This window comes from Agelaius tricolor, unplaced genomic scaffold (assembly GCF_023055355.1).
Source record: "Agelaius tricolor isolate 1412-34295 unplaced genomic scaffold, bAgeTri1.0.p SCAF_17, whole genome shotgun sequence".
Lineage (NCBI taxonomy): Eukaryota > Metazoa > Chordata > Aves > Passeriformes > Icteridae > Agelaius > Agelaius tricolor.
The window spans coordinates 15,419,609-15,432,455 of record NW_027269277.1 but is presented as its reverse complement, the minus strand read 5'-3'; the positions used below and the strand labels follow the sequence as shown (position 1 = coordinate 15,432,455).

Below are 12,847 nucleotides of genomic sequence, written 5' to 3'. Positions count from 1 at the left end.
CATGGGTGCTCATTGGCTTTGCCAGCAGCCGGGCAGGTGGCTCTGGGAGCAGGCAAAAGCGGGCAGAACAAGCAGAGCATGTGCAGACACACACATGGTCTGCCCATGCCTGCAGAGCCTGTTCCCAGTGCTCAGGGGCTGCCCAGAGTTTGGGTGCCAAGACAAGCTGACAGTGCTGTGTCCCTCCCCATAAGGAGCCCGTTGGACACCACTGGTGCCAAGCACAGCCCCTGCACAAGATTCCCCTGGCACCTCTCCTCTCCTGGCTGAGCTGGAGCTGCCTGTGCTCCGTGCCTGGCCTTCAGCACAGCACTGCTCCCCTGTTGGGGCAGCCTACACGGGCAAACAGGACCCACACGTCCTAGCCAGGCACCCATCTCACCCACCAGCACAGTCCCCATCAGCTTCCCCCTCCACTGGGCAAAGCAGGGAGAGCCCAGGAGGACCCGGGTGCTGGGCAGGCAGGAGGTGAACAGACAGAGCACTTGTGCCCTCCCTCCTTCCCACCTGCTTGTGGGCATCATCTGCCCTCCCTGCCAGCCGCCTGTGGGCATCTGCCCTCCCTGCCAGCCGCTCTGTGCCCCGGCAGGCCCGGGAGGCAGAGCTGCGCTCCCCCGTCCCGCCCGGGCTGGCAGCACAGGAGGAGCAGCTGTGGCAGCCCCCGCGGGGAAGGGAGGGCACCGCAGATGGGGACCCGCGGATGTGTCAGCGAGCAGAGCTCCTGTGCCAGGGAGCCCTCGCTGGAGGCTCTGTGGATCCTCAGCTCTCTGCCCTTCACCTTCCAGCACCGCCTGGCGCATTTCGGGCTTATGTAAGTGCCGCCCGCTGGGCTCCCCCCGCAGCCCCGCTGCTCCCGGGGCGCCGGGCACGGGGAGCCGGCCCGGGGCTCCCCGCACCGCAGCATCGGCCCCGGCCGCTCCGCTCCTCGGTGGGCGGATCTGCAGCCGGTCCCCGCGGGAAGGCGGCGGTGGCTCGGGGGATGCTCGCTGGTCCTGTCTCAGCCACATGGGCTCACGCTGGGAGAGACGGCGGTGGTAGTGAGCGAGGCACCTCCGCTCTGCCCCAGGGCATCCTGACATGCCCACCCGGCAGATCTCTCCCAGGCTCAGAGGGGAGCAGAGTTGCCTAGAAATTATTGGAGCACAAAATAAGGGCTGTATGCAGATGGGAGTTTGCAGCTCTGGTGGAGGTTCAGTTGGGCAGGGATTCCACAAATAGAGAACACCTCATCCAATGAGGAAAATCTGCAGGAAAAAAAAACCCACCACCACGAAAAAAAAAAAAACCAACCCAGAAAAACCCAACTCCCCCCTCCAAATCTCCCAGACAGATAAACAGAAACCCACAAAAATACCCCACCCAAACAAAACACAACCAAAAACCCCCACAGAAGGTGTCTCAAATCTCTACTGCACATGTGCAGGCAACTCACTGCTGGTCATTAAGGGAATGGGCCCATGCTGTGCCTGCCCTCCTGATACACCCAAAGAACTTGGCAGCCTCAGAAATCAGGGTAACACAGTAAACAGAAACACTCATCTCAGAAAATCATGTTACTGCATTCAGCCCACCCAAGCAGCAAGGCCTCGCAGGGCTGGGCGTGCAGGCACCTCTCCAGAGCCTGCCAAGGGAATGCAGGTGATGCCAGACAAGGAGGGCAGTACAACTCTGCACATCACTCCCCTTCACCTCCTCCTGCCCCCCCAGGCAGTGACAGAAACACCCCAGCAGGAGCACGACACTGCTGCGTTATCCCCCAAACAGATGCCAAAGCCTGAGAAATAAAAGCTGAGTCAAGGGCCAGGAAAACAGCTGAGGCACCCAGAGACCCCAAGCTGAGCTCTGCCCACCACTGCTGGAGCTGCATCCGCAGCACAGTGCCTTGGCTGCCCTGTTCTGCCTGCAGCTCTGGAAGAAAACCATCACTCATCTCACATTCCTTGCCGCAATGCTCCTCCTTCAGCAGAGAGCTGACCTTTGCCTGACAGCCACATCCCAGGGGTGCAGGGCTGGCCTGGACCCCCCAGAGCTGTGCTCCCAAGCAGGATCTCAGAGGTGCTTCAGACCCATCACTCTGCCTGACGCTGCTGGAAGGCAAACTGCCCAGTGTAAATCTTCTGCTTAGGTTCCTTCAGGTACCACAGGTTAGGATAAAGCTAATTATTAATGACTGTCATATCTAATTTGTATGACTGGAAGCTACAGGCAGCTTCCAGTCTTTATGATAGTGCATCCAGTGCTCCCTGCAGAGCCATTTCAACTGATCTGTCATCATTTTCTGTCTGCAGGAGCACCACAGCCCTGCCAGGGTGGTTCACCAGCTGATTCCCCAGCTCCAGAGCTTCCTCATGGCTGCAGCCACATGCTGCCATGGGCACTGCTGCTCCACCAACTCCTCCAGGAAAGCAATTTCATGGCACCAGGGAGTGCCACCACACAGCTGCCCAGCTGGGCTGTGCACACCAGGCACAGGGCTGAATTCACAGCCCACTTTGCATCCGTGGAGCTTCCGCACACCCACTGTAACCATCCTGTCCTGACACAGTGAGGAATCTCTCTTTACAAAGCACAGCCAAAAACTGCTTCTTGCTACAGCTCCTGAGAATTATGCTATGATGATATTCCTCTGGGTTTTTGTTTAATCCTCATCCAGATCTGAAAAAACAAGGAAATCTGAAGACAAAAAAACCCCTTAAGGTAAGATAGAATTAAGTACACATTCTTAACTTAAACAAAATGATGCTACAGGACTAAAAACTGTCTCCAATTACGAGCTTTACAAATACGAGGCACAGAGGTGAGCTGCAAAAGTGATAGCCAAATATGTCCAGATATGGAGATGCACAGTCAAGGCCCAGCAGCCCTAATGTTACTCTGGAGAGCCACAAAGCCTTAAAACTCAAATACAGCTCACGGTGTTTTAACATTTGTAATTCCACATTTGGTTCCATCATTTTTTAAAGACTCTTTGCCTCCATCTGCACATGTCCCCACAGCACAGAATAAAGGCACCCAAACAATCTCAGTGACATGCTTCTAAGCCTTCCTATGTTTGGATTTTTTCAATTACAAACCCAAAAGACGATGCAAACCCTATATCTGAAATTCCCTGGGTTTCAAATGCCTGATTTGGGATAATTACAATACCCCTGTAACACATCTGATACCCTCATATTGCTGTTCTGCGCTGTGTGCTTTCTGATGTAACTTCATGTTAACATAACATTTAGGATGGGAATTTAGCCTTAATTTAATGCTGACAGACTGCCATAAAAACCCAAGCTTAATCCCTTCCACTGTGGGATGTTGCATGTGCCTTGCATTGCTGCCTGCTGCCTCAACAGCTCTTCAGCTTCTTGGTCTTTCAAAGCATGAGAAGGAACTGAGAGACCAGAGAAAGGACACTTCGTTCAGGGAAGCAATTCCCTTCACATCCCATGGGAGGTGGGAGCAAAACTTTCCCAGTTTTGCCGCCTACAGCGCTCTCACTGCTGCCTCCAGCAGGGAAGCCAAACGTGTCCCCCAGCGAAGATGGGCTGCTGCCTGCCAGGAGCTGTGCCTGCCAACCAGAAATGAAACCAGGCTGGGCTGGGCAGGCACAGCCAAACTGGGAATGCTCACACAGGCACTCAGTCAGAAACTGGGAGCATAAAGACACTGCAGGCATCCCAGGTCGCTCTGCCAGGCTGCTGGTGGGTGAGCAGAGGAAGTGAGGCTGCTAGCTCGTGGGGATGTTATTCATGTGCTTTGCAAAACAAATGCTCTATAGGTATTTCCACGGCCACACTGTCTGCCAGACGCTTCCTCCTCAACAAAGAGACGCTCTCCATGGAAACCTGGGCGGGTGGGATCCTCTGGAAGCCTCTCTGGCAGATGCATATTCAGGCATCTCACACCAGCCAGACAAGCCGGATCCACACCTCCCCTGGCAGGCAGCCGAGGAGATGCCAGCAGCCAGCCTGCTCTCTTGTTGGACCCTTCACAGGGCCCAGCCTCCTGCCCTGGGGCACCAAGCCCCAGTTCAGCACACTCATGTTGTGGCTCTGTGTCCCATGAGGTTCAGAGCCAGGACAGATGGAGACCTCAAAGCACCCAGCTGGCACGGATGGATGATCTCCTTCCAACAGCCAGCAGACAAGATGTCCCATTGCACCCTCCAGCCACTGTGCCTTGTGCAGCTCTGCTCACCATCTGACCCTGCTGTACTCTGCTGAGAGCCAGCCCATGCACCCCAGAACAAACATGCACCCAGCAAGCAGCATGAGAAACTTCTGCCTTCCTTTCTCCAGCTGAGCTCCAAATTTTTCCACCAGCTCAGGCTGGTGCTCAGCTCTCAGGCAGCAGCACCTGCCAGACCTGCTCCCCACCTAGCATCTTCTCTCCTCTGCTGGGCAGTAATGCCAGCTCTCACCCAGCCCCATCCCACCCTGCCTACAACACTGCAGAAAGCCACAGGAAACCCTGGGGGGCAGAGAAGCTGCAGCACAACTGGACTGATGTGCTTGTGCAATCCCTCAAGATCATCCCTAAGGCTGCAGGTCCCACCCCAGGTTACCCATCCAGGCCACAGGCAGAGGTTTCCAGGTCCCACAGCACTGTGGGGGCATTTCCCAGGTCCATCACAGAGCTGGTGAACAGTGATAGATGGCTCACAGTTACACTGGAAGGGACATGTAGGGTTTCACAAAGGTCTGCCCTCCTGCTGCTGCGCTCTGCTTTTCCATGAATGACCTAAATGACAGAGCAGAGTACATTTCAAAATCTGCACGTGACACCCCAGCACTTCAGAGGCCAGGATGGGAGTTTGACATGCTCCTGACAGACTGGGAAAAGGGCTGGGAGATGATGGGCAGGACTGTAAGGCATTGGGAGGCAAAACAACTGCACAAAGAGGCCACAGAAGAAGAGACAGCAGCAGTTCTGCCACAAGGGTCATGAGGGCTACAGGTGAGTACAAACTGAACGTGAGCCAGCATATCATTGCCACAAAAAAAGGCAACTACAGCAGGATGTGTGAAAGGCCAGCTTACACATGAAGTAATTACTCTCCTTTCAGCTCATAAAGACACACCAAGTAATTTTACTGTTGTCCAGAGAACCAGTTCATTCCCCAAAAGATTTGGACTAACTGAGAGAGGCCATGGGAGACCAGCAAGATCATCAAAAAGCTTTGGAGAAACGTCTGGAAGATTGGGATTAGTCTAGACAAGAAAAGTCACAGGGCACAGTTTTATAACATGCAAAGGCCACTGCAAAAAAGTTCAGAACACTCTGCCCTTTTGTGCTAGGTAGGAGACACATCCATACTGAGAAAGAAAAGTTAAGGGTACACCAGGAAAAGTTAAAGCACTCCATGGCAATCTGCAAAGGGCAGATGGATGGACCAAGTGAGCAGCAGGGTCCCAGCAGCCCCCCCAGCCCAGTCTCCCACATTTCTCATTGCCCTGGCTGGCAGCTCTGCCCCTGCCCTCATTCATTCAGCATTTGTCACTGTCTGGGCATACACAGCCACCCTGGCCACGAACCCTTCAGCATTTAGGCTGCAGAGCAGAGCACTCAGGAGGCTTCCCAGCACCATGGAGCCCAGAACATCCATTCTCCACTCTGCAGGGGCCTCTCCCAGAGTCCAGTGCTGCCCAGCTCACTCTCCTCCTGAGGCACATCTGCAGCCCCCTATGGAGGCACCACAGTCACCCCAACGGGACAGGAGGAAAAGTTACAAACCCCACCCTCATTTGCACCAAGATCTGTCCCTATGCCTGTCCTAGCTCCTACCCACAGCAGCACCAATATTTTAAGCTGTACATCAGCAGCCTAGGAGACACTCCAGTGCACATCCTTTGCCCTGGGGAGAGGATGAGGCACCACGTGAGAAGTGTCAGTTCAGTTCCTCAACGCTGCGAGAACATATGTGGGACAGAAGCTCTTTGACAACTCCCAGACACATGCCAAGATCCTCGAGAGCTTCCATTCATAACAGAAGAATGTTACTCAAAATCCCTAGAAACAGACAATTTCAAGAGCCACTTCTGCCGTGGTGCCAAAGGCCTCCTGCTGCAATATGGCCTGTCACCATTGGCTCCAGAGCCTTTAATGAGTTCTTCATGAAGGAGCCAAGCCAGCCTTGGGAAGGACACCAGGGGCAAAGCAGACCTTTCCCTTGCCCACATCTCAGCCTTTCCAGACACTTCTGGTGTTGAATGTCAGCACACTGCTTGATGCCTGGCTCCAGAAGACACGCAGCCCAGCAGGTGAGACAACCTGGATCATTTCCAGCTCTCGTTTAGCATCAAGAGCTCCAAAAATGCAGGAGGTTTCTCAGTGTCACCGAGCTGTGACTGGTGGTGCTGCTGAAGGACAGCCTGTGAGCACTGCAGCAGGGACAGTGTTGGGGTCAGCACCCAATACTGCTGACGCAAGAAGAAGGTGACCACTATAGAGAGTCCAAGGACAACTGTGCTGGGAAGCCTGGAGCTTTTTGGAGTGGGCTACACGCTCACCTTGAGTTAGTCTAGATTTTGAATGACCTTCCCATTCACTGCTTCCGAGGAGCCTGGTGGAAGCTGAGAAGACAGGGCCACATGGCACAGCCCACAGCTGCTCTGTGAGCAGAAGGCTCTGCCAGGACAGGGAGAGGGCAGTGACAGCAGCCTCTCAGTGCACTGATGGGTTCCCACATGGCTCAGGGACTGCTGCTGGAAGCAGGCTATTTATTGCCACGTTCTGGATAGAAATAATCTGGATTATCTCACATTATGGCTTTCCTGAGCCCAGCATGAAGGCACAGTGGCAGTTTTTCTTTCCCTCACCTCGCTGTTAGCAGTTTCCATGTACAAACACTCACCTGCGGGGGCAGAGCTCAAGGAGAGGCATTGCCCGAGCACAGCTGAACCCGCCCGAGCGGCGAGGGCTCAGCCCGAGGATCCCGGAGCCCCGGCGGCGGCAGCACCGGGATGTGGCACCGCTCTGTCCCGGTGAGGGGGCCGGGCTGGCGGGGCCGGGGCGGCTCCCGGAGCCCCGTGCGGGGCCGGAGCTGCCCGCAGCGGCGGGAGCTGTCCCGTCAGCACCTCCCGGCCCCGCCGCACCGGCACCGCGCACCCGCGGCCCCCGCACCGCGCAGGGGACACCTCGGGGCTCCCGACAGCTTCCCCAGGTGCAGAGGGAGGCGCTGAGCTCTCCTCCCTGGTACCCAGCGACAGCACACGAGGGATCGGCTCAAAGCTGTGCCGGGGAAGGTTTGCACTGGGAGCTAGGAAGGATTTGTCCAGCCAGAGGGTGGTCAAACACTGGACAGCCTTCCTAGAGAGGAGGTCGATACCTCAAGCATGTCAGTGTTTAAGAGGCATTTGGACAACGCCCTTAACCACTTGTCTAATTTTGGGTCAGCCCTGAGTGGACCAGGCAGCTGGGCTGGATGATTATTGTAGGTCACTTCCAACTGAAATTATTCTATTCTATTCTATTCTATTCTATTCTATTCTATTCTATTCTATTCTATTCTATTCTATTCTATTCTATTCCATTCCATTCCATTCCATTCCATTCCATTCCAAGCAGTGCTCCACAAATAAATATTAGGATTACTCCACCTCTGGCTTTGTGCAGGCAGGTGGCTGACAATGCAGAAGTGCATCCACAGAGCCCTGGAATTTCCAGACGAGTACTCAGGAGTGAGCTGACAGACAATCTACTTTCAGCAAGCCCTTGGCACCAGCACAGAGTTCATGCCAAGACAACTTGCTCACTCTCCCACACATCACAAACAAGCATCAGGCACCTACTCCAAGGCAATATAATCTCCCTCAAATCTGTGATCAACACTCCACAGCTAACAGCCCAAGTGCAAATCTCACCCAGCGAAGAGAGAGCTGACTCCAGCAGCAGCATTCCCTCACTTCCTTCTCCAGCTTCAGGAAGCCACACACTGACATTATCCCACCTGCTCAGCACCATCCCCCTCACATCTGCCAGAGTGATGCTTCCTCTCCTAAATAATTGCCCTGGAAACTACCACAGCTAACAGGGGCCATTTTTAAAGTTAACAGGGATCATTATAACTGAACTGTGTTAGGGAACAATTACACAAGCACAAGGTTCTCATCAATAAGCTTCTGAAAGTCCAAGTCCAAACACATTCGTATTTCTTATGTCAGCAAAAGCAGGTTTGAAGTCTAATAAAGAAAGGAGACTTTGGTGACCCAAAGAGGCTGGCACAGTGACACCCCCATTTCTGAAATGCCTGAAACTAAGAGGCAAGTATGAAACCAAGCTGCTGAGGCAATGTCCTCGCCCAAAACTCTCTCATACCCAGCCTCTCAGGCTCCTTCCTGGGCACCCAGCCATACAAAGGACAGGAAGGAACGGGCCATAGGCAATGTGCACCATGTCCTACCCATACCTGGGCTAGAACAGCTCAAGACATCTCACACCAGCCCCAAGGGAAGCTCAGAAAGCACCAGTGGCTGCAGGCAGGGCGAGTGTGAGCACAGCCAATGCTTTCCATGGACTAGTGTGGGCTGGGGGAGGCTCTATAAATGTAAGGAGGTGGGCTGGGCAGAGAGGAACCGACTGCAGCTTAAAATACATGGACTTCCTGCAAATGTGATTAGGGAGGGTGGGCAACAAAATCCAAGAGTGTTCTGAATGGGAACAGCTTCATCCAAAATAAGTTGTCAATGTTTCATTTTTACTGACTGAAAGCAGGAAGCGAAATGCATTAATCAAGGGCTGAAATCCACACAGTGGCTTTGGAGCCTCTGGTTTCAGCAGCAGAGCCAGTAAAGGACTGTTGCTTTTACCAACATCTGCCCCAACCAACCATTTCTGCCTAACATCACTCCACTTTTTATCAGCTCAGAAAGGTTTTGCAGGGCAGAATTGTGAAACAGGTCATGGAAGTAATCTGGGATAAAGGTAATAAAACCCAGGACAAAGAACAAAGATGAAGGAAATAGCTGGAGACAAGCAGGAACTAACTTTGGCACAGAAGCTGAAACATGACATAATGAGTTTTCTAGTGAAGAGATAAGGTTACAAGTTATGAGGCAGTGTACAGGAACCATCTTTGTGCATGATGTGTCACCACCACCTTGTCTTGTACCATGAAACACCAAGCCTGTGGAGCAAGATAAGTCAGTGGGGAGAGCCTGTCCCTGTGCCAGGGGTGGTGTGGGCCATCCCAACAGAGCCACCATGAGAGTCACAGTGCAGGCAGCAGAGCCTCGTGTGCTCCCTCAGGGTGCAGGTAAGGCCAAGCATTGCAGTCCAGCACCAAATTGTTTCCTCACTGCAGGCTCTTTGCCCAGGAAAGCTGTCCCAGATGTTTGAGCTCATTGTCCACACCACCTCCACCTTGCTACAACAGAACCTAAGGCCAGGTGGAACACCAGAGAGGCTCTGCACAGACACAGGAGCCCAGAGGCTGGGGTGCAGCGCTGTGCCACCCCATACTCCCGAGTTTCCCACAGCTGGGAGAGCTGCAGGTCCTGTCCTGTGCCAGAGATGCCCCAGGTGAACTCCAGCCCATTGCCCTACTGTGTGCCCCAGCACATCCCACTGGACTCTACAGATGCTGAGTTTTGTGTTAGTGTGAGTGGCCTGACCAAAGACCAGAGGTGATTTTCTGACCATATTGCAAACGTCCCTTTGAGCCTACGGGCACCAGCAGTGACCCAGTGCTCCATGACACTGCAGCTTGCCTGGGGGCACAATTAGTCCCAGCTCTCCGTGGCTAGCCTGGGAGACCACGATGATCCCCTCCTCAGAGCACTGCACTCTTCATTACAACAGAGGGCTGCTCTCTGGGAAGCAGGGAGTGGGATACCCAGCCCTGGGGCAGGAGATGGGGAGCAGTGACCACTGGTAGCAAAGCACAGGCAGGACAGAGCATGGGTCAGTGCAAGCTGCCTTTGCTAATGCTGTAATGCACGTTCCCTCTGCTCCCACCAGCGAGCAGCTTTCACTGGAAACATCAGAAAGATCCAGATGTGGGGGCGGGAAAACGCCATTGCTGCTGGAAGCACCATGGACTCCTCCATCCACAGCACCACCCTGCAAGCTGTCCCTGCAGGGGCCACCAGGTCCCTTTCCCTCCCAGTGCGCCCCCGCAGGGCAGGGGACACCATCGCAGCATAGGGGACACCATCCCGGGGCAGGGAACACCATCACAGGGCAAGGGATCAGCATCCCGGGGCAGGGGACACCATCCCAGCGCAGGGGACACCATGCCGGGGCAGGGGACACCATCCCGGGGCAGGGGACACCATGCCGGGGCAGGGGACAGCATCCCCGGGGCAGGGGACACCATCCCGGGGCAGGGGACACCATCCCCGGGGCAGGGGACACCATCCCGGGGCAGGGGACACCATCCCAGCGCAGGGGACACCATTCCGGGGCAGGGGACAGCATTCCAGCGCAGGGGACACCATCCCCGGGCAGGGGACGCCATCCCGGGGCAGGGGACACCATCCCGGGGCAGGGGACAGCATCCCCGGGGCAGAGGACAGCATCCCCGGGCAGGGGACACCATCCCAGGGCAGGGGACACCATCCCGGGGCAGGAGACACCATCCCCGGGCAGGGGACACCATCCCCGGGCAGGGGACAGCATCCCGGGGCAGGGGACACCATCCTGGGGCAGGGGACACCATGCCGGGGCAGGGGACACCATCCCGGGGCAGCACCTCCTGGCAGAGCTCCTGCGGAGCCGGGGCCGCACAGGCAGAGCCAGGATGACACAGCTGAAGGCGGCACATCCTGCAGCAGCCACCGCTGCTCCGGGCTGACGTCAGCCTCCGCAAGAGCTGGCAGGCAGGACACGCCGTGCATGCGGGCCCGACACCGCCCGGCTCCGGCACACACCGTGCCCTGGGCTCCTCACCGGCCACCACTCGGCTACACATTGAATTTCACAGCCGCACGCTCAGAGGAAGGCACAGGTGCAGGAGAAGCCGCCCTCCCCTCTCCACATCTGCCCTGCCGCCCGCCCCACCCCGCTGCTGAGCGCGGCTGGAGCTCCGGAGCGGCTCCTGGGCAGGGCACAGGCGGCAGCGCCGGCTCACCGAGGGCAGCCCTGGCACAAGGGCCATCCCCGTGTGCTGCTGGCACACGCGGCGTCCAAACCCGCCCATCTGCAGCTGAACGCGAGAAAAGCCCATCCCGGAGTTATTGGTTTCCCCAGAAACCCTACAGGCTTTCCCAGGAATTCTGGAAACGCACAGATTTGGTATGTGCTCCAGTAAGCACCTAAGGAGTTTATACAGTTGTCACAGCCAGGGACCACCACCAGCACGGGCTGTGTGCACAGCTGGCAGCCCGGACAGAGGTGGTGTCTGTCACCTCAGAGGGACCTCAGAGAGCCCAGGTGTAAGTGCAGCCCATGGTGCGGCCCAAGCCCACGACAGCCTCTACCCTCCTGAAGCAGGGGAGCCTGCTCTCAACAAGGCCCTCAGCTGCTCTTGTTCCCAAACCAAACCCAAAGCTGGCGTGACTAAGCAGAAGACCATGGAAGCACCCTGGACTGGAGCCTGCAGCTCCACAAAGTCCTGCTCATGCAGCCAGGGCTCACTAGAGACTGTAGGTCAGGCAAGCCAGCAGCTAGAAAGGAAACCCATTCAAATTTAATTCAAAATGTATTTTCTATTTTCCCTTGTAAATTTATCTTCCCATATTTTCTATCTTCGAGCACAAAAAAGCAGAAAGCCTAAAACCTCTGGCAAAAAATCCTTTAATGTGTTTTACTGCAAATACCACCTCGTGTTAAGAAATAAGCTGGACCGGAGCAAATCAGGCAGCCTGGGGATGCCCTGTCTCTCCAGAGGGAGCAGACCAGAATGAAGCAGGACAGACAGGCGTGCTGCAAGGACCAACAATGCCAAGGAAAGTCAAGTCCAAGTGCCAAGAGAGCTCTCATGCTCCCTGCTGCTCCTCAGAGGTCCCTGAGCACAGCTCTGCCCCAGCAGATGGCCACTTGGAAGCATTGATCCCGGTGGACACAAGAGGAATTTTTGGTTACAAAGAGTAGGAAACCAATTGGCTTCTCTTACAGCAGCTCCCTGCCCAAATCTGCAATCTCAGATTCTCATCCAGAGACCCCAGTGGCAACAGAGACCAAAAAGACAGGACAGGAACAGAGATTGTTTCTTTCTTGTGGCACAGGACAGATGCAATCCAAGGGAAATTTTGGGTTGTGGTTGCAAGGACACTTTTGTGCTGCTGGCTGGACACTTCCCTCAGTGCTCCTCTCCATAAGCTAGAGCCTCACTCGACCTCATACTGCTGCCTGCCAGCCAAACCCCACAGGGGACTGCTGGACCCCCAGCTCATCCCTGCATCCTCCTCTCCGAGTCCACTTCTCCCACAAGAAGCCAACTGCTCCCAAGCCAAGGCTCCATCTCCCTGTTGACCTCTGGACTGCTCAGGAGCTGGGGAACAGCCTTCTGGCATCCCACATTCCCCAAGGTAAGGCTGAACTGGACCCTCATGGGTAGCAGGACATGAGTCTTTTCTCATCTGAGGATAAAACCAGGAACAAAACTGACACTGATGTGTATGAGAACAGGCAGGAACAGGGGATTGGAGGAGGGGGAGATGAAGATCAGATCCCTGGTGATCTCACAGTGCCTATCATGTGCAGCAAGTACCAGGGAACTGGGACAGCTCTGAGACTCCAGCCCTGCTGCCAGCGTGTCCCTGTGCCCAGGGAACCAGAGGAAGCGGAACTGTCAGGGAACACGGCAGGAAGGGATATTGCCATTCATTTTCAAACCAGCTGAATTAGCACCTGATCAGTGGACAACAGCCTGTTGGAGGTCTCCAGCAAAGGGTCCTGTGAAGCCAAGGCTTGGTGC

The 12,847-nt window shown here is 55.3% G+C and overlaps 1 protein-coding gene across 4 annotated transcripts in view; it reads right to left on the bottom strand.

Annotated features, from left to right (window-relative positions):
- Positions 1–12,847, bottom strand: part of NLGN3 (neuroligin 3) — a 40,013-nt gene that overhangs the window by 22,013 nt on the left and 5,153 nt on the right. The window lies entirely within an intron of this gene.